General features: G+C 39.8%; 1 long non-coding RNA gene across 2 annotated transcripts in view; it reads left to right on the plus strand.

Annotated features, from left to right (window-relative positions):
* LOC138760475 (uncharacterized) overlaps positions 1 to 20,214 on the plus strand; it is a 49,096-nt gene extending 28,882 nt beyond the window's left edge. Inside the window, exons 4-5 of one of the 2 annotated variants that reach the window (XR_011355632.1) lie at positions 11,584 to 11,698; positions 20,151 to 20,214. This is a non-coding gene — a long non-coding RNA (uncharacterized lncRNA). Of the gene's footprint in view, positions 1 to 1,506; positions 1,567 to 2,655; positions 2,741 to 11,583; positions 11,699 to 20,150 lie in introns of those variants that run through there. The other variant, XR_011355634.1, reaches the window with a different exon arrangement.
* The last annotated feature ends 2,537 nt before the right edge of the window (positions 20,215 to 22,751 follow it).

Genomic DNA, 22,751 nt, shown 5'->3' on the forward strand with positions numbered 1-22,751 from the left:
TCTTTCCTTCATCGACTTTCCTTGTAACCTCCTCTAAAAGCTCTATAAGATTGGTTAAACACAACCTACTATTCACAAAACCATGTTGACTATCCAAAATTAGTCCCTGGCTATCCAAATACTTATATATTCAATCTCTTAGAACTCCTTCTAATAATTTACCTACTACTGATGTCAAGCTCACTGGCCTATAATTTCCAGGGTTACTTTGGAGTCTTTTTTAAATAATGGAACAACATGAGTTACCCTCCAATCCTCCAGCATCACACCTATGGCTAAGGGCATTTCTGCCAGAGCCCCTGCAATTTCTACACATCTCCCTCAAGATCCAAGGGAATATCTTGTCAGGCCCTGGGGATTTATCCAACCCTATTTTCTTTAAAACAGCAAGCACTTCCTCTTCTTTAATATGTATAGGTTCCATGATCTCACCGCATATTTTACTTACTTCTGCAGACTCTGTGACTGTTTCCTGAGTAAATACCGATGCAAAAACCCCATTTAAGATCTCCCCCATCTCTTCTGGATCCATGGATAGCCAACCACTCTGATCTTCAAAGGGACCAATTTGTCCTTTTGCTCTTAATATTTTCCTTCACATTGTCGGCCAAAGCAACCCCATGTCTTCTTTTAGCCTTCCTGATTTCTTTCTTGAGGTTTTTCTTGCTTTTTTTAATACTCCTCAGGTGCCTCATTTGTTCCATGTTGCCCATACCTGTTATACACTTCTCTCTCTCTTCCTTCAAACCAGATCCCCAATATCCGTTAAAAATCAAGGTTCCCTATGCCAGTTTGCTTTTAATCCTGACAGGAACATAAAAAAATCTGTATCTCTTAAAATTTCACCTTTGATCGTCTCCCTCTTACTTTGCACATCCATGCCAGAAAATAACTTATCCCAATCCACACATTCTAGATCCTTTCTCATTTCCTCAAAATTGGCCTTTCTCCAATCTATAATCTCAACTTGAAACTAATGGCATTTTGATCACTGGTCCCAAAATGTTCCCCGACACATAGTTCTGTCACCTGTCCTGTCTTGTTCCCTAATAGGATATCCAGTATGTATTCTCTCTAGCCTACATATTGCTTTTAAAAAAATTGGCGGAAGACATTTGACAAACATCAAGCCATGCAACCCTTCTACAATATGATTGTCCCAGTCAATATCTGGACAGTTAACATTTCCTCCTAACACAACCCTATGTTTCCTGCAGCTGACTGCTTTCTCTCTACAGATTTTCTCCTTAAATTCTTGCTGACTATTAGGCGGTCTATAATACAACCCCATTAATACGGTCACACCTTTCCTGTTTCTAAGATAAATAAAACCTGCCCTTACCTATACCCACCAGCTGAATAATTCTTGTTCCTTGAATAAGGTGGCCATTACTTACTTCATCCTTCACCACCACCTTATCGTCTTCTCACCAAAACCTCTTGAACCAAAACCTTACCATTCTGACTCAGACCATTCTGATGATGACCACTTTTGTTTTTATTTAGAAAAAGGCTGCAAGGAGAATCAAGGGAATTGAATGCCAGAGAGCTTGAAGTCAGTCACGTGTAAGTTACTGGATGGGATTCTGAGGAATGAAATGCCTGATAAGAGATCATTTGCATGGTTTTGTGTGTGGGAAATCATTTTGCAAGAACTCAATTGAGTTTTTTTAAGAGGTGACCAATGAGACATGACAGTAACCATTGTCAGCAAGACAAAGTCCCACATGATAAGCTGGCCTGGAAGGTCAGATCACAAAGGGTGAGCTGGTCAATTGGATGCAGAATGGTCTTGGTGGTATGGGTCAGGGGTGGTAGTGGAGGGTTGTTACTTAGTTTGGAGGCTTGTACCACAGGGATCAGTTCTGGGTCCACTGCTGTTATTTATTTATATCAATGACTTGGATGACAGTATAGTTAGTATGGTTTCAAAGACAGTCTGCTGGAAGCACTTAGTGGGTCAATTAGCATCAATGGGAGACAGAAAGAAAAAAGGGCCCCGACAAAGTTTCAGCTCAAAACATTGACCATTCTTTCTCTCCCACTGATGCAGCTTGACCCGCTGAGTTCCTTCAGCAGATTGTGTTCAGTTTCATATTTCAGCATCTGTGGTCTCCTGGGTGTCTCTAGTTATTATTAGTAAGTTTGCAGATGACACCAGAATTGGGTACAATGGACAGTAGAGAAGGTTATCTAAGACCACAGCAGGATTTAGATGAACTGGGAAAATGGGACAAGGAATGGAAGAATAAAGGAGAGGCTGGATAGGCTGGAACACAGGGTGCTGAGGAGTGGGGGGGGGGGGGGGAGGGTGGAAATCATCAGGTGTATAAAATCATGAGGAACGCAGATAAGGTAAAGACATCATTTTTCTCAGAGTAGGTAGACCTAAAGCCAGCGGGCATAGATTTAAGGTGAGAGGGGAACAGTTTCGAAAGAATTTGAGGGCATCTTCTTCACACAGAAGGTGGTTGGTATTTAGAACGAGCTACGAGGAAGTGGTCAAGGCAGACAAAATTCAAGCATTCAGAAGGTATTTAGACAGGTACATAGTTAGGAGAAGTTTAGAAGGACATGGGCAGAACACAGGCAGATGGGACTAGCTTGGTTGGCATGGGCAAGATGGGCCTAATGGATTTTTTTTTGCTGCTGTAGAACTCTTGAACTGTGGCTCGATGATGGGTGACAATGTTCAGTTATTAGCAAATACAGCAAAATCCCTGGTATCTAGAATTCAAGCAACTGGCAAAATGAAAAAAAAAATCAAGGAAAATAAATAAAAAAATCAAAACAAACAAGAATAAAATGACAGGTAAAATTGCAAGTTTAAAATTGTAAAAAATGAATGTACTGTTATGACCTCAAAACCCAGCAGATATAGAAATTCACCAAGACAAATGGTTACTTAAACAAAAGTTACTTTTAATTTTCTTTAAACAAAAAACAAGATCAAACTTTAACTTATTACTATTAACTTAACTCCCTTCCAATTCTCAGCACACATGTAAGTAATGTGTATATTTTCAGGAAAGTTCTTTGATTCACAGTCCACTCTCACTTCTCACTCCTCCAAGTTCACCGGTATCAGTAAAATTTTATACTGTGAACAGAATTTAATGTTTATGAATTTTCACCAAGCTCTGGTGCTTAAACATAATTGGTTACCACTCAGGAAAGTTCTTGATGGTTTCAGAGAGAGATTTGTTGCTTGTTGGACACACACAAACTGATTTACTTTCATCAGTCACTTCAGTATCTTGAAGATGAAACTTGCCCCATCAGGGTTTTCCAAATAACCACTTCTTCCAGGTCACCACAGAGTTCTTCTTGTTTCCCTTATTTCAGGTGAAACACTCTAGCCAGCCATTTCCTCTTGTAAGGACCAAAAGGGATTTTCAACAGGCTGAACTCAGAACTCACAACCCGTCTTCAAAATGAGGGTTTCAACCAAGCTTGCCTCTTTTCATGTTGCAGACTCAAAAGCCACTGCAGAACTGAATTCTCTCTCTCTCTAAAGAATCTTGTTTTTCTCTTTCTCTGCTTGTAAAACCACGTGACCCCCAAGGCTTCAGACCCTATCTTTAAAAGGTCTTATCAGCCTCTTGAACCGGACCCTTCCATTTGCACCTGCTTTTGAAATTCTTCAGCAAAGCATTGTCTTTGCAAAATCACTGGTGCCTGACTGTCCAACTTGAGCATTTTAAATGAGATCTCTTTTGTGAAGTGTTAATGTCTGTTTGTGAAGTGACCTACTCTAAACTCCCACAATCTATTTCTTTAAAAGACATATTTATATATAATATAAATTATGATATAACCCATCACAGTTTTCTGAAGTAACACATAAATCTTTGGTGAAGATGGGAGCAAATATTCAGCCAGTGGAGTGTCTTGGTCGTGCTTTGCTCAGAGCAGCTGTTTGAATAAAGTTGTTTGAAACAGAAATGGCATCACCTGGGATGAAGAGCTGGTTGATTCTGCTCCCCTTTTGGGTGACTCTCTTAAAGTGTCTCCTTATCCCTATTGGAGGGGGTCCAATATCCTGGCAAGCAGATTTGCTTGAGCTGTGGGGGAGGGTTTAAACTAGTTTGGCAGGGGGGTGGGGAGCAGAGTTTGTAAGCAGTGTCTATGGTAGATGGCCATCTAGTTAAGAATGATAAAGATAACAAAGGAAGGATGGAGGTTAAGGTAAAAGGTAGAAAAGGGAATATATGTGAGGGTCATTCTCTGAGATGCATGTACTTTAATGCAAGAAGCATAGTGAACAAGGTAGATGAGCTTAGAACATGGATTGGCGCTTGGAATTATGATGTTGTGGCAATTAGTGAGACCTGGTTACAGGAGGGACAGGACTGGCAACTAAATATTCCAGAATACAAATGTTTTAGATGTGATAGAACAGGGGGTTAAAAAAAAGGGGGAGGAGTTGCTCTGCTTGTTAAGGAGGACATTACTACCATGAGGTGGCAGGATAGTTTGGAGGGATCGTACAGTGAGGCTGTTTGGGTGGAATTGAGGGGTGGCATGAGGGCACTAATAGGATTGTATTATAGACCACCAAATGGGCCAAGAAAATTGGAAGAACAAATTTGTAAGGAGATAGCATATAGGTGTAATAAACATAAGGTAGTGATCATGGGAGATTTTAACTTCCCTCACATTGATTGGGATACCCATACAGTAAGAGGGCTGGATGGACTAGAGTTTGTCAAATGTGTACAAGATAGTTTTCTTAATCAATACATAGAGGAACCAACTCGGGACGGTGTAATACTGGATCTCCTGTTAGGGAACGAGATAGGTCAGGTGTCTGAGGTTAATGTTGGAGAACATATTGGGCCTAGTGATCACAACTCTATTAGTTTTAGGGTAGTTTTAGAGAAGAGCAAAGAAGGGCCTAAAGTTGAGGTTCTGGATTGGAGAAAAGCAAATTTTGAAGGAATAAGAATGGATTTGGGGAGTAATGAGTGGGACATGATTTTTTCAGGAAAGGATGTAAATGAAAAATGGAGAATATTCAAAGAAGAAAATTTGAGAGTAGAGAGTAGATATGTCCCAGTGAGGATCAAAGGAAAGGCTGGAAGTCATAGGGAGCCTTGGTTTTTGAGGAATATTAGAAATTTGGTTAGAAGAAAGAGTGAGGTGTACAAGAGGTATAAACAGCAGGGTGCTAAGAAATTGAGAGGACTACAAGGAGTGTAGAAAAAAATCTTCAGAAAGAAATTAGAAAGGCCAAAAAGAGGCACGAAGAGGCTTTGGCAGGCAGAGTAAGAATAAATCCAAAGGGTTTCTATAGGTACATTAAAAGTAAAAGATTAGTGAGGGATAGAATTGGACCGCTTGTAGATAGGGAGGGTAGGCTATGTGAAAAGTCAGAGGAGATGGGGAAATTTTAAATGATTTATTTTCCTCGGTATTCACTAGGGAAAAAAATATTGTACAAGTTGAAGTAAAGAAAAATAGTGAATCATATAAGGATAACTGAGGAGGTAGTGATGGCAGTGTTAAAAAAGATAAAGGTGGATAAATCTCCGGGTCCGGACAAAGTATTCCCAAGGACACTCAGGGAGACTAGTGTACAGATAGTGGGGCCATTAACAGAGATATTTAGGATGTCACTGGTCACAGGGTAGTGCCAGAGGATTGGAGGGTGGCTCATGTTGTTCCGCTGTTTAGGAAAGGGTCCAAATGTAAGCCTGGAAATTATAGACCTGTGAGTCTGATGTCTGTGGTGGGTAAGTTGATGAAAAATGTTCTGAGGGATGACATTTACAAATATTTGGAAGAACAGGGATTGATAGGTAGTAGTCAGCATAGTTTTGCCAGGGGTAGATCATGCTTAACAAACTTTATAGAGGTTTTCGAGGGGGTTACAAAAAAGATTGATGAAGGGAAGGCTGTGGATGTTGTCTATTTAGAGTTTAGTAAAGCTTTTGACAAAGTTCCCCACAGGAGGTTAGGAAAAAAGGTGGAGGCATTAGGTATAAATAAGGAGGTAGTGAAATGGATTCAGCAATGGTTGGGTGGGAGGTGTCAGAGAGTAGTGGTAGAAAATTGTTTGTTAAATTGGTGGCCGGTGACTAGTGGAGTTCCTCAGGGATCGGTCCTGGGTCCACTATTGTTTGTTATATATATTAACGATCTGGAAGAAGGGGTGGTGAATTGAATAAGTAAGTTTGCGGATGATACAAAGATTGGTGGTATTGTGGACAGTGAGGAAGATTACCATAGCTTAAAAAGAGATATAGGAAAGCTAGAGGAGTGGGCTGAGAAATGGCTGATGGAATTTAATACGGATAAGTGTGAAGTGTTGCATTTTGGAAAGGCAAATCTAAATAGGTCATATACATTGAATGGTAGACAATTGAGGAGTGCAGAGCAACAAAGGGATTTAGGAGTTATGGTAAATAGTACCCTCAAAGTTAATACTCAGGTAGATAGAGTGGTGAAGAAGGCATTTGGAATATTGGCCTTCATAAATCGGAGTATTGAATTCAAGAGTTGGGATGTTATGATGAAATTGTACAAAGCATTGGTGAGGCCAAGTCTGGAATACTGTGTGCAGTTTTGGTCACCAAATTATGGGAAGGATATAAACAAAATAGAGAGAGAGCAGAGAAGGTTCACGAAAATGTTGACAGGATGTCAGGGTGTGAGTTACAGATAAAGGTTGAGCAGCCTGGGGCTTTTTTCTCTGGAGCGCAGAAGATTGAGGGGGGATTTGATGGAGGTGTTCAAGATTTTAAAAGGGACAGAGAGAGTCAACGTGGTTAGGCTTTTTCAATTAAGAGTAGGGGATATTCAAACCAGAGGCCATGGTTTGAGATTGAAGGGGGAAAATTATAAGGGGAACATGAGGAGAAATTTCTTCACGCAAAGGGTGGTTGGGATGTGGAATAAGCTTCTGGCGGAGGTGGTTGAAGCAGGGACGTTATTTACATTTAAGGAAAGACTGGATAATTACATGGAGGGGAGAGGATTGGAGGGGTATGGACCAGGTGCTGGTCAGTGGGACTAGGAGGGAGGAGATTTGTTCTGCCATGGACTAGTAGGCCCGAACTGGCCTGTTCTGTGCTGTATATGATTATATGGTTATTAAGAGTTGCCAGAGTTATAGGTTTTATCTGTAAACTTGGGGGAAGGGGGTTAATTATCTTTAATTTTATTGTTCATCTTTTGGGCAGCTCCTTGGAGGGGGAGGAACCTGCAAATGCAGTGACAGTTAAATGTTTTCAAAGAATGTGACTGAAAATAAAGTAAAATGCCTGAAGGTATTGTTGTCTTTCGAACTGTTTATTCTTAATGCAGGTGTATTAATTATGTATGGTAAGAGTAAGTCTCAAGCATCTCAAGTTCCTGCACTATCTTTATTTATTTTGGAAGGTGGTTTATATAAATGTCTGCATTGTGACGCTTCTGCAAAATAGCATATTTTGTGACACGTTCATCCCAATAAATTCTGATTCTGATTCTGAATACACTTATCTGGCATCGACCAACCCCCAAAGATGCCAGATACCAGGGGTTTTATTGTAAGTAGATTTTCCTGGTAGACCCATTGGCTTTGATACTTCTAAAGATATATAAATATCTCTATTATGCTTTAACAATAACAATTTACGTGCCAGACATTAGTTTCCATCTTGAAATTAGTCCAATTGGTCAGTGGGAAAACATTCAAATCCACCTCAGCACCAAAAGTGAGGATTAAAACACTAGTACCCAGAGCTGCAAAGCAGCAGCACTAACTGCTGTGATACTATGTATTCGGCAGGTATCAGGACTTGGAATCTGATGGTTATCAAAAAAAATTTAGAAATTATGTGAAACGAGTTCTCGAATTCAGAACAATGTTGCTGTTCATATAAATTCTTGAACACATATCGTCTATTTGTGGTGGCCCCTCGCAGCCCCTTTCAGGGTGCCTCACAAAATGAAGGACGAACGCAACGATCCAGCAGACTGCACGAGGCCCGCAGCACTGCCCTCCTAACTGGCCTATCAAGGAAAGAGGATCGCAAATGCACCAATCTTCGCTGAGGGGACTTTGACCACGCCCCTCAGCTTGAGAATAAAAGCAGGGCTGTGAGCCCAATAAAGCTCAGTGCTAACTACATTCAACTGGGGTTCATGTCATTCTTTCTGGTAAAGGTGTGTTCTTTCTGAGCTAACCTGCATACAGCTATAACTTCTGTGCTCTCGGCTCCACAGAGCCATAGCTTGTAGCAGCTAGCTACATATTGTTGTTTTCTCGCTGTAACTGAGTATTCCTCTCTGAGACGTCATATGCCAACTTCCCTTGCAATAAATAAATTAATATAGATGAGAAATTAAATGTGCTTGTATAATTTATAGAGAAGTTTAGAGTGGAAAAAGTTGCTTAAACACAAAACTGTTTGGGAAGGTGTGGACAACTGGGAGGAACTGATAGCTCTAAAATGGATGAAATGTGTAAAGTTGGCATTGCCATTATCATTTTCGGAGATGGATTAGTTTACTGGGCAAGCAAAATGTGTTATGATCCAATGATCAAGTTGCTGAATCTCTTGCACAACTTTTCAGCATTCTTTGCTATGAATGAGTTTGTAAATATTATTAGTGACAGCATATTCCTAGAATCATGAGTAATATTCTCAGCTGTTGACTGGCTCTCAAGGACATCATTATTCCCTTCCTATCTTCTAACTCATTCATGTCAACCTTCAGGAAGCTGAAGTCTCCTTCCTAATCCTCATTTGTAATGGAGGTCTGTCATCAGTGTTTACATCCAAGTCCATAGAATTCAATGTACAACGTTTCTTGTGTGCTATCTATTCACACAATTCTTGAAAATTCATTAACTCTGTTGGATTTACTTTCCCTATCTTTCCAACTTTTTTCTTTTAAGACTTCAATTAAGTGAGTTAAGTAAAACCTCCCCTTCAGCAATCCATGATGACTGGCCCTGAATAAATCATATTACAGCAAGAATTCAGTAATTTCATACTGTAATATAAACTTTTGTAGTTTAACTACCATTGAAGTAAGTTTAACTGGTTCATAATTTTTTGGCTTATCCCTGGATTCCTTTCTTGAAGAGAGAAGCCACAATAGGCAATTCCCAATCCTCTGGCAAAATATCCATTTCCTCAGAATTCTAGAAAAAATATAGTCACAGTCTCTATTCTTGCTTCACTTGTTTCCCATTAGAATCCTCAAATGTAAGCTACCTAATCTGGGTCAATCTGTATGAAATTTGATCGTTTTATTAGTACCATGCCACTTTGAATAATTACTTTTATTAATAGTTCTGTCCTCATATCCAACTTCTTTTTACTTTTCACAATAAGCTGAGCTCACCACTATAGCTATCTTTTTACTACTGGAACCGGGAATTCATATACAGCAATTTTATTGCCCTACGTATTACAATAAATTTTATTTACTACTTAGATATTAATAATCTTTTAATAATCTTCTTTTATGTGGCATTGAGCTTAGCTTGTATTTTTACTGGTTCCTATTTTGGAAAATTATTGGCTTGTCACACTTAAACAGAAAACTCTAGGAGTGAGGGAAGGGGGTGCTGTCTTGTTAGAAGTGCTAGTTTTTAAGCAAGGTATCAAATCAAGGCCATGTCTGCTCTGTCAGACAAACATGAAAGATCCCATGCACATTTTGAAACAAAATGAGTTATTGCCAATATTTAGGTTGTTATTTATTTTTTGGTTATATAAATAAATGTGGGTATGACAACGGCTCTGTATACGCTTATCTTTGTGAGGTTTTTCAGTTGGTTGTTTTTCCAGACTCTTTTGTGTAGTCTTCCAAAGGCGCTATTTGCCTTGGCGAGTCTGTTGTCTATCTCATTGTCGATCCTTGCATCTGATGAAATGGTGCAGCCGAGATAGGTAAACTGGTTGACCGTTTTGAGTTTTGTGTGCCCGATGGAGATGTGGGGGGGCTGGTAGTCATGGTGGGGAGCTGGCTGATGGAGGACCTCAGTTTTCTTCAGGCTGACTTCCAGGCCAAACATTTTGGCAGTTTCCGCAAAGCAGGACGTCAAGCGCTGAAGAGCTGGCTCTGAATGGGCAACTAAAGCGGCATCATCTGCAAAGAGTAGTTCACGGACAAGTTTCTCTTGTGTCTTGGTGTGAGCTTGCAGGCGCCTCAGATTGAAGAGACTGCCATCCGTGCGGTACCGGATGTAAACAGCGTCTTCATTGTTGGGGTCTTTCATGGCTTGGTTCAGCATCATGCTGAAGAAGATTGAAAAGAGGGTTGGTGCGGAGCCTGTTCGGCTCCGAATCATGGGTCCTCTACCGGCACCACCTACGGCTCCTAGAACGCTTCCACCAGCGTTGTCTCCGCTCCATCCTCAACATCCATTGGAGCGCTCACACCCCTAACGTCGAGGTACTCGAGATGGCAGAGGTCGACAGCATCGAGTCCACGCTGCTGAAGATCCAGCTGCGCTGGATGGGTCACGTCTCCAGAATGGAGGACCATCGCCTTCCCTAGATCGTATTATATGGCGAGCTCTCCACTGGCCACCGTGACAGAGGTGCACCAAAGAAAAGGTACAAGGACTGCCTAAAGAAATCTCTTGGTGCCTGCCACATTGACCACCGCCAGTGGGCTGATAACGCCTCAAACCGTGCATCTTGGCGCCTCACAGTTTGGCGGGCAGCAGCCTCCTTTGAAGAAGACCGCAGAGCCCACCTCACTGACAAAAGGCAAAGGAGGAAAAACCCAACACCCAACCCCAACCAACCAATTTTCCCTTGCAACCGCTGCAATCGTGTCTGCCTGTCCCGCATCGGACTGGTCAGCCACAAACGAGCCTGCAGCTGACGTGGACTTTTTACCCCCTCCATAAATCTTCGTCCGCGAAGCCAAGCCAAAGAAAGAAATATACTTCGTCTGCGAAGCCAAGCCAAAGAAAGAAATATAAATAAATCATATTATTTAACCATTATCACATTTGTCTTTGCAGAAGCTGGCTTGCAGATATCGGCACTCATATGGTCTTCACTGGAATACTGCAGAAATACTTGGTTAGCTGTACAGCATTTGGGGCATTTTTAGCCACATAAAAGCAAATCATTCTGCCTTTCTCATTCCCAGTCTTTCTTTCCCTCTTTCCATCTCTCTCCCTTTTCCCCTCTTCTTTCATTGGTTCAATGTTGTTTCCTTTAATTTTATGTTATTTTACATTTATCTGTAAAACTGTTGCACTTAGTGGAAAATAATTTTTCTCATTAGAAAGTGATGATTTGAACATTTTCCATCTCCCTTTCAAATATTCTGCATTGTTCAGAGATGTTTTGTCTTTCATTTAATTCATCTGCCTTTTAAATTATTCAAACTAGCTGTTTCTTTATTATATACCTTGTTTTGACATTTGAATTTTCTATTTGGTTAAAAAGATGGCAAAACTTAGTGAATATATCCTTTTGCCAATGGAATCCATTTCGATGTCAATTTTCCAGCAAACCAAAAGAAATGAAAGGATTGGAAAATTGTACAAAATGTAGAAAGGGTTAAAAGCAAAATATGTTGGATGGAATTCAATGTCTGTAAATGTGAATTGATATATTTTAGAAAAGAAACAGAAGTAATTTACCGTGAATGGAAATAGGCTGAGGTCTATGAAAACCAGAGGCACTTCCTGATACAAGTTCAAAGAATTATCCAGGCTGCAGCATGGGTTTATAAGGTACTAAAATAGATATATGACCTAGAATTCTTTACACATAGAGCCATTTCTTTTGATGGATTGAAAACTGGCTTGGTGGAAGGGGTCATGGAGGGTTGATTTTCTGATTGGAGGGCTTTGATTCATGGTGCACCGTAGGGTTTGTTGCTGTGTCTACTGTTGTTTGTATCGATATTAATGATTTAGATGGCAATGTAGTTAGCATAAGTAAATTTGCAGATGTCATGTAAAATGTGTCATGCACTGAATAGTGAGAAAGACTACTTAAATTTGCAGGATATAGATCAGTTGGCAAGGTAGACCAAGGAATGGCAAATGGAATTTAACTCTGACATCTGAGCAGTGTGCACTTTGGTCAGCCAAACCAGGGAGGATTTACACAGTAAATGGTAGAGCCCTGGAGAATATTCAAAAAAGGATGGACAAGGGAGAACTGGTGCATAGTTCCATGAAGTTGGCGACTTGTGTTGACAGGGTGGTGAAGAAGTCATTTGGCATACTTGTCTTCATTGGGTAGGGTATTGAGTTCAAAAATGTAGGGACCTCATAATACAGCTGTACAAGGCATTGACGAGGCCATAATTGGAATCCTGGTCACCCAGCTACAAGAAAGATATAAATAAGATGGAAGTTGTAGAGTGGAAATTCATTTAGATCTTACCTGGACTGAAGGGCTTAAGTTTGGATAGGCTACATCTTTATTCTCTGGAGTGGAAGAGGTTGAGCGGTAACCTTACGAAGGTATATAAAATTATGAGAGTCTTGGATAAAGTGAAAGCCCACAATCTTTTTCCAAGGATAGACAATTCTACAATGAGAGGACTGGAGTTCAGGTGAGAAGGGATTTAAGTCGTTCCCAAGAGGCAACCAGAGTTGTTCTGTATCTGGAATGAACTACACAATAAAATGTAACAGCAAGTACAATTGTGGTGTTCAAGAGACATCGAGTCCCACAGCATGGGACAAGCCCTTTGGCCCAACTTGTCCATGGTGGTCAAGTTGGCATCCTGTGCTAGTTGCATTTGTCTGCATTTGGTCCTCATACTTCTAGGTCCTTCTATCCATATATCTGTCCAAATGCCTTTTAAATTTTGTAATTGTACCCATTTCTATAGCTTTCTCTGGCTGCTCATTCCAGATACAGGCTGTCCTCTGAGTGCAAAAGCTGCCTGTCAGGTCCTTCTTAAAACTTTCTCATGTCATTTTACACCTATGACAATTCTAGAATTGTCTACCATGGGAAAATATTGTGAGCAGTTAGTTTATTCATGTCACTCATGATTTTGTAAGCATCAATAAGGTCACATTCAACCTCCTACATTCTGGGAATAAAGACTTAGCCTACCCAACATCCCCCGTAGCTCAAGGATTCCAATCTCAGAAACATCCAAGTGAATCTCTTTGCACACCTCCCAGCTTATCCTTTTATCCTTCTTATAAACAGGTAACCAGAATTTATCATAGTATTCCAACTGTAGCCTTGCCAATGCCTGTACAGCTGGACCATGAGGTACCAACTTTTGTACTCAATTCCCTGCCCAATGGAAGCAAATATCTCAAATGCCTTATTCACGACCCTGTCCATCTGAGTTGCCACTTTCATGGAACTATGCATCTGTACCCCTAGGACTCTCTATTCTACAACACTCTCCAGGGCCCTGCCACCTAAGTCTTCCATTGATTTGACTCACCAAAGTGCAACATCTTACACTTTCTCAGAGCAAAATTCCATTTTACACTCCTTAGCCCACCTTTTCAACTGATCTATATCTTGTTGTAAACTTTATTAATCTGCCTTGCTATCCACTACACCAGAAAATTTGGTGTTATCTGCAAATTTACTAATCATGTCTATTACATTGACACCCAAATGAATTTTTTTGAATATCTTATTTATAATTTTAAATCATGTAACATTAATTATAACATATTCACACAAACATTATATAATTGAATAAAAACCCCCCAACCTCCCTCATCCCCCCTCTAACACTCTCCCTCCTCCACCTTCCACCTACAAAGAAAGTAAGAAACCCCAAAAATAAAAAAAGTAATAAAAATAAAAAATAAAAACCCCAAAATCACCGATTAGGCCAACGCTAACTCCCTTAATTACGAGAAGTGGCCCTCGCCACTAGTGGCATGAAGCCTCGGAAGAGGAAAGTGGGGAAAAAAAGAAAATCTGCCTCCCCCGGACAGAATATCAACATTTAATTTCAATTGGTCAAGTGTGATGAGCTTCTTCAAGGTCTCTATTGACTTGATCATCATCAATTTCGACTTGAACCTCAGTCGGCAGTCTTTCTGCAGGAATCCCTCTCTTCGATTTTTCTTGATCCCTTTCCATTTGTTGAGATGAATAACATTATCTTCAATTCTGCTTAATATTAGGCAATGAATTGCCAAATTCCAAAGCTGCAGACTCATTAGCAAAAAATTGCACTTGAAATTGTCCATAAAAAACTTTAAGAACTGCTGGATATCGAAAAGCAAATCTATATCCCTTCTTCTATAAAACTGACTTTGCTAGATTGAACTCTTTTTTTTCTTTTGACAATTTCATTAGTCAGATCTGCATAGAAGAACACTCTTATTATTGTGGATCATTAAAAGGGCTTTGTTGTTGTTGTTCCCTGGCTTTTTGAACTGCCATTTTCAAAATAATTTCTCTATCTTGGTAACATGAAGATTTTATCAAAATAGAGCACAGTAGTTGTCCCGGATACGCTTTTTCCTTAGAGCTCTCTGTGCTCTATCAAGTTCCAAACCATTTGGAAAATTCTCCGGTCCCAAAATTTCAGGCAGCCAATTTTGAAAAAACTGCTCTGGATTTAGTGCCCTCAAAGTCCTCAGGGAAACCAACAATTTTTACATTGTTTCTTCTACTCTGATTTTCCAACATGTCAACTTTTTGCAATAAATCTTTCTTCTGAATTTCCCACACCGTAAAAGAATCTTCTATCTTATTAATTGTATCTTTGCATTCATCTACCTCCGTATGACATTCATGAAAATCTTCATTTTTGAACTTTCATTTTAATTTTGTCAACAGTTTTAATACACTTTGCCATGTCTGTCTTCATTACAGTAATTTCTTCTCTAATAGCTCCCAATTGGGTAGAAAAATCAGCTTTCACTTCAGCAAAATTTGCATCCACTTTTTGACTAAATCAATCCATTTCTTTCAAAGATCTTATCAAAAATCTGTTGGTCAAGAGGTTTTGGGGTAACATAATATGCAGCCATTTTACCTTGAATATATTGATCTCCTCCTTCTGCTTCTGATTCCTCTCCCTGTAATTATGGCACAAGGCTTTCCTCCTCCACTCCTGACTCTCTTCTTCCTCCTCTGTGGAAGTTGCCAATGGTTGAAATTGCAGGCGGGCTTTCTGCTTAGCCCTTGTTTGACCTGCAATCGCAGAAGAAGTTGGGTCCGCAGACTCTGACTCGATCACTTCCATAGTGCGCATGCACGAAGTTCCACGCATGCGTGTTGATTTTACAGTCAGTTCTGTAGTTTTCTTCTGTACTCCAGCGCCATCTTCTCCAGCTCCTTGAGAAGGTGGCGCTGGAGTTTGGATTCTTACCCGTGGAGCCTTTAAAGATCGAGGCTGGAGAAGAACCAGGATCGGAGGTTGAGTCTTCAGGGTAGGCTCAGTTTCTTCCATCACAGTAACTTCAGTTACAGCCGATTTTTTTTTGCAGTTTGTGTTCTAGATTTTTTTTGCAGCCATCTTTTGAGACCTCTAGAAAAATTGTAGTTATGTAATACTTTAAATTTTAAAAAAAGTCGGATATTAATTAATTCTGTCAGGAGAGGCATTTTCCACGTCTTCTCCCTACGCCATCACACCATTCCCCCTCCTCCCACCCAAATGATTAACACAGATAGCAAACAACATTAGACCCTGCATGAACAAATTTGGATGGATATATGAATTTGAAGGGTTAAAAGGATGTCGTCCAAATACAAACAAATGGGAAGACAATGCCTTGATGCCAACTTGGTGACATTGATGAGTGGGGCCACCAAAAAGCCTGTTCTGTGCTTTATGACAGTGCATGCATATGTCAACTGTTTTATGTAATGGAAGTCTGCTTTTACCACATTTGGGTTGAAGAGTATCACTCCAGAAATTTGATATATCAATGATGCATTTCCATGTCAGATTCACATGGAATAACATAATATTTAATGCTACCTTCGTTTAGTACAGGACACAAGAAAAATAGGCAATGCTCTTCTCAATTGTGTCTGTCAATAAGAGCCCCTGGAAGGGGCACCACATCCTTCCTTTCATTTGATGCTTTCACCATGTTTTAAATCACCAACCCACCAACCTTAATCACCTTGTCATGCTGTCCCGCTGCCGACTTCACAATCTGACCCTTGATTGATTTTTAAATTTATTTTTATGCCCCCTCTCTCCTGCTCATTTTTTCTTTCCTGCCCTTGTGATTGCTCCTCAGGCCCAGATTTACCTGTTACTTTCTTCTGTGCACTTTGCCCTGGTGCAGTGTGAGAAAGGCCATTCAGTAACACTTGACACCTTATGCCTCAGGTGCTGAGGAATGTTGTTTGTTGTGAACATGGCCATGCTAATCAATAGCTTGCCAAGCAACAATTCTTTAGTAAACCTCTCACCCAGTTCCAATGAACTTCAGGCTTCAGACTATAACCATGAAAGTAATATGTCGCCTGAGTCATTGGACTGAAATAGATTTTTAGACCAAGGAATCAAGGATTCTCAAGAACAGAGAATAAATTGGGACCGAAATCTGGATCAGATCAGATGCAGATGGTGCAGGCTACAGGGTCACATGCACTACCTTTAGTAATATTTCTTGTGTTATTATAAAATATTAATTAGACTTCACTTGAACTATTATGCACAATATTGAACTTCACATATCAGGAATGTTTCGCAAATTCATAAGGTTGCAGTCTGCTGTGAGGGATTATAAATCCAAAGAAAAGTGAAAACGGGATTTTTTTTCCCTTCATTAGAACTGTGCAGTGTAGATTGTCGTCTGGTATAATCTACAGTTACAAAAGGATAATAAAAGGAGAAACCAGAGGCAAAAGCTGATAGTCTCTGAAATGAGAGCAGGGAGAGGGATGCATCTTTAGACTGTCCATTATTTCTGATTCAGGGAACATACCAAATTATTGGAATGATTTCATTTATCAGGTAGCTGCATTCTCACTTTTCAGTTGTTTATCATCTCAAGGACTGGGAGAGAAATTACATTAACAAGTAGAACTTATTAAAATGAGCTTTCATTGCTTAAAGCTAACTAGCGCTACTGATGTTAGAGATACATTGTGGTGCGGAAGGTGTTGGTGAAGCTGAAGCCGAAACTGAAACTGCTGCTATTTCCATATAAGGCCTTCAATGACATTGCCCCCCCACCCCATCCACCATATCTCCAATCTCCTTATGCTTTACTCTGCTCCCAAGCTGCTCAGCTCAACTACCGCAGGACACTTGGCTGTTCCACGCACGAAGTGCACACAAAGGGGAGACTGGGCCTTTGTAGTTGTAGCCCCCAAACTGTGGAACAGCATTCCCCTGACCATTAAACTACCCACCTCCCTCAACTGCTTTAAATCCAGATTAAAAACACACCTTTTGCCGTTAGCATTTAACATCTGAAACCTTTTGTACTCTCCTTACCTCCGACAGTGTTGTGCTATTCACTGCAATTGTGGTCTATTTATAATGGCTTAATCCATTTTTCTGTACGGCATTTTGGTCAATGCATGATGAAAAAATGTTCTATATAAAGAACTTGAACTTGATGTGGAAGCCATTTGAGAATACTGTAGCTTAATCTGAGAGAGAGAGTATGTCCACGAGATTCCAACTGACTATTGAAGATCTCATTGCAAAGATTGGAGAGATGGGAGGAAAGGCCAGAATATCTTTCAGCCAAATACTTTGAAAGAAAAAACTGAGGAGGGAAAAGTCAGGAGTCAAGTGGTAAAGACATGGATATAGTGTTACCTGAAATTTGGTCGTGGCTAAGATCAGTAAATGTATTTTCAAATACCATGCTTCCTTCAGGTTTCTTAATTAGCCTCAGATGTTCTGCAATCTCTTTTCTGTTAATCTCTATCACCAAAAATTACTATAATTCAGGACTTGTACCAGATTTGAGAGCTGGCATATACTTGGAAGGTCAAATGGCATAATTCTTTGACGTAATAAGGAGTCATGCTGCGAGAGTTATACCCACATCTCACTGCTTGCAGGCTCACTTCTAAACATTTATTTTGGTTCTTTTAAAAATTTAATTATTTCAAATTAGTTATTAAAATCTTTGAATTGTTATTTTTTGATAGTTGGCTTTCTTAATGTCAGGGTCATACAGAAACATTGAAAAACCTTGGTAGATTGACAACCTCAAAGCTGGGTAGAGGTGTGAAACAGCCCATCTTGAAGATGTAGCAACTTTATGTAATATACAAAGCAATCAGTCTAGAATCTGATGCTTTGCATAGGCTGAACAGTGATAACTCACTGGATGAAGGGGAATAGAATTATGTAGGTTCTGCCTTGTGGGAAGGTGAGGTTAATTGTGACGAGTAGAGAATCAGATGACAACTTCAACTGGGTAGATGAAGAATTCCCAATTTAGTGATGGAGACAGAAAACATAGTGCAAAGATTATAATATGAAGGATAAATTTGATTAGTAAAAGGATAACAATAAGGTATAGTTTTGCAATACCTCCAATGTTGTAGGATAGAATTAAAGATGAATGAATATGAACTAGTTATTAAAATGGGCAGTGAAAACAATGTTAAGTGGCCTAATTTTGTGCTGTTACTTCTTTGATTTTAACTTTACTCTCTCTTAAGAAAATAGTTTTAATTTTACTGTGATATATTTTTGTACAGCAATTTAGTTACAAAAACAGATATGTTAATTGAAGATTCCTGATGACAGGCTCAGGCCGGAAACATTGATTGCCTTTTACTTCCTATGGATTTTGTGTGACCTTCTGTGTATCTGCTTATGTTAATTAAGACCATAAGATATAAGAGCAGAAATAGGCTATTCAGTCTATCAAGTTTGCCCCACTATTTAACCAAAGGCTGATCCATTTCCACACTCAGGCCCACTGCCTGGCCTTCTCCCCAAAACCTTTGTTTCTCTGACTGATCTAGAACCCATCAATCTCTGCCTTAAATGTACCCAATGACCTAATCTCCACAATGGCCTTTGACAACAAATTCCACAGATTTACCACCCTCTTGCTGAAGAAATTCCTCTGCATCTCTATTCTAAATGGATGTCTTTCAATCCTGAAGTTGTGTCCTTTTGTCCTAGACTCTCCCATCAAGGGTACAAATCTTTCTACATCTACTCCATCCATGCCTTTCAACTTTCAAAATTTATCAATGAGATCCCACCAATATTCTCCTAAATTCCATTGAGTACAGGCCAAGAGCTGTCAAATTCTCTTCATGTAACTGCGCTACTCTAAAGAAGACACATGTAGTGTAGTCAGGCTAAGCTCTGAGTTTTATTAGGGCTCAGGCCTGACTTTGATACTTGCACAGTTCCTGCCATGGTCCCCCTTGGCTGACGTCACAACATGCATAACAAAAGCGGGTTTCCCATGCGCGGGTACTTTCTTGCATAACAATGCCATTCTTCCCTGCGTGCTGTCCCTGTCTGTTGGCTGTGCAGTGCCATTTTGGTGTCGTTAAAGCTGCTCTTGCTGTTTACCCGCCGGTTTGCCTGTTGGGACCAGTGCTGCTGCACGGGCTGCTGACCTTAGGTTGTACTCGCCGCCCAGAGTACCGGCTCGACTGCCGCTGAGGTGGGCTGCCAGATTCATATAATAAACTGCTTTGATATACTTCCTAAAGAGTAGAAGAAACCATTAATGCTGGTAGTGGAATAAATTATTGAGAGCAGCTTTTAAAATATTTCATACCTAATACAAATGTGAAAAGTACAGAAGAAGCTGAACTTTTTGGAGCAGGAGTCATCTTCTCAGCAGAGGTTCTCCAGAAGCCTCTGTGGCTGACTGAAAAAAAACCAACACATTCATGATCTTATCAGGAAATGCAAGTCAGATCCTCATTGATAAAAGAAACATTTATTGAAGGTATATTTTTGTCCAATTGAACAAGAAGGTAGTTAAAGGTTAGGCAAAGGTTTGGGTCACATTCAAGCCAAGCAAGGCAAGGATAGTCTTTTCATCTTGAGCATTAGCAAAGCAATGGGTCTATGACAATAATTTGGGAGATTCTCCTTACTTTTATTTTCAGATAATATCAGACTATTAAATTATTGTGATAAGATTGGGTCTTTGGATTTTCAGTACTTCTTCCAGATACTAGTTGAATTGCCCAGTAATACAGCCATTATACTATGATGAATAAGTTAAGCTGTTCTTAACACCAGATTTAAATGTACTCTTGCTTCTAAATTAGGCTATAGATTCAAGGAACTTGAGGACATAATTTCAACAGGAATTGAAGAGGAGCAATGTGTGGGCTTTGGATAAAGAGAAATCTGTTTGAAATGTTAAGTCTATGTTTTCTATTTACGTGCATGTTAAATATATTTTACTGTTGCTTGAAGGAAAGTAAGAAAGTTTTCCAAAATTTGAGGCATTTATCTTGTTTTTTTTTGTGTGAGATCTTGTTGTGGTCAAGTTATTCGCTAGATTGTTTTCCACCAATTCACAATGGCCTCACTGAATTTGAAGTAGTTTAAGATGAGAAATATTTTTGTGCAGTGAATTTATTTTAAAATTTATATTTGGAAAAACTATTGTATTGGAAAATGAAGGTTTCCAGATGTGTGTGGCTAAAAATCAATTGTGGTCAATATTTCTTTGAATCCCACATCTATTATTCCTTTCCCAACTGTTATACACACCATTTGCCTACCAATTAGTCCAATGATTTAATCACATGATCTCAATGCCACATACCTGATGACTTAAAAAAAATTCCAATGACTCTTTTCCAAACATCTAAAAGACCCACACCAATCATAACAAGTGACTTTCTATCTGACTGTGTTTTCAACAGAAGAGGTTTGCAATGCATCTATAATTTTAATCTGCAGGGAATGAAGCACATGTGGAGTTAGTCTCAATGTTTATACTGCAAATCCCAATATCAGGGGCCTCATTCATTTAAAGCGTGATGATATTTGAAAAAAAAAAATTTAAAGAATATTTTCAGTCAAATTTTAAGGTATGCTTCCCAAATTGCATTTGTGAATAAGGGAGCAATTGAATCAACCATCCTCTTAGGCAGTCCTTTAGAAATGAGGATGACTTGGCTGCACACTGGGTGAACCAGTTTTGAGACTGCTAATACAACCAGAATGGGAACCATGGACTCTTCCATAGATGGGGCAGTAGAGCTGAGGGCTGTAGTGGCCCTTCCACTACATGTGCAGCCATTCACATGTATGCAATTGACAAGATTTTCCCTTCATTGTTAAGAAAACTCTTTTCTTTGGGATTCCAATGTTGACCTCAATTTCACATGACAGGACGAATTCAAATTATAAAGAGTGCAATGAGAACATTTATCTGCCTTAGGGTGAGTGGAGTGTGGAACAGGAGGAGTGCACCTCATGGAGGGTTCACCATGAGGCACAAGACTAACTACTGAGTCTCCTTTTCATAGAGCTTCTGTCCCTCAGAAAATACCACCAGGAGTGACCTGAATATTGGGCAGCAGCAGAAATTATACCGGAATTGTAAGGATATGCTGATGACCCAAAATTGTTGCTGGGTATCAAGATGTACTTTCAGGAGATGCTGAAACTTGGCAAGGGAGACAGGATCAGGACAGATTCACCAGAATGGCACTGAATGTATAATTAAACTACGCTTTGAGCAACCCCACTTCATGGCTGACAGGGCTGGCTCTCTGCCCAACTTGTGAGTGAAGATGATCTAGCACTGTATGAAGAAGGGACTTTTCACTGTAATGGAGGGCTGTGTTTACCTGATGATGGGGATCCTGACCTCAGATCAATTATAATACAGGTGTAGGAATGCATTGGGGTTAAGTTATAATTAACTTCAGCATAACCAGCTTCTTCTTACATCACTCTCACCAAAAAGGGCCAACTAATACTGTAATCCATGTGTTCAAAACCTGACTAGAGTCCAGGTGGGCTGAGAATCTGCTTTACTGAAAAGATAGAAGTGTTGAGATTGCTTTACACTATTTTTTCCAGAATTAAAACATTGTGAGTCTCTCTAATATTGTTGAGTGAAAATTTCAGTTGTGAGAGGTTAGCCTTATGACTCCACGCTGAAACTGATAACATTCTCACCGAGGCCTTGCAGATTTTTGCAGCTGTTACAAAATAACAGCAGGCACAATGTTTGCAGTCTGTTCTTAGGGGGATGTACAACCCTATTAGCAACAGTTGCAAATAGATCCTGCAGTGGAGGGAAGGACTGTAAGTAGATGGTTGCAGGAACCTGTCAGGCTTTTGAAGAACAGTGTCCATAGGAGGTGCATACTTCATGCAGGGGCGTCGCCAGGTTTTAACATTAGGGGAGCAAGAGCACACATAAAAGGTGCCATGACCACAGCTTGCAACACACACACACACACACACACACACACACACACACACACACACACACACACACACAGTGAGAATCCATATGACACAAGATGATGCACATTGTTTATTCTATTTACAAGATGGCTCCATGATTAGGCATTAAACAAGGAGAAAAGCTGCATCCAAATCATCAAAAGGGACAATAAACTATTGCCGTTTCATTGCTGCCAACTCAAAAACAATTCTACACAAATTTTATAGCTTCTGAATTAATTGGTCCAGTTTAGAAACACCTACTTAAAATAAAACTATTTATTCTCACTTCTGTGTAGAGATTAGCAGACATAATCCAACATTTAAAGATGGTCTTCAGGAGTGAAGTCAGGGAATTCTTCCTCAGACAGAGAACAGTGGGCATTTGAAACTCCCTTCCATCCTATCTTAAACAGGAAAACCCAACTCCAAATACAATATTAAGACTAAGTTTA

Source organism: Narcine bancroftii, chromosome 4 (genome assembly GCF_036971445.1).
Source record: "Narcine bancroftii isolate sNarBan1 chromosome 4, sNarBan1.hap1, whole genome shotgun sequence".
In the NCBI taxonomy this organism is placed as follows: domain Eukaryota; kingdom Metazoa; phylum Chordata; class Chondrichthyes; order Torpediniformes; family Narcinidae; genus Narcine; species Narcine bancroftii.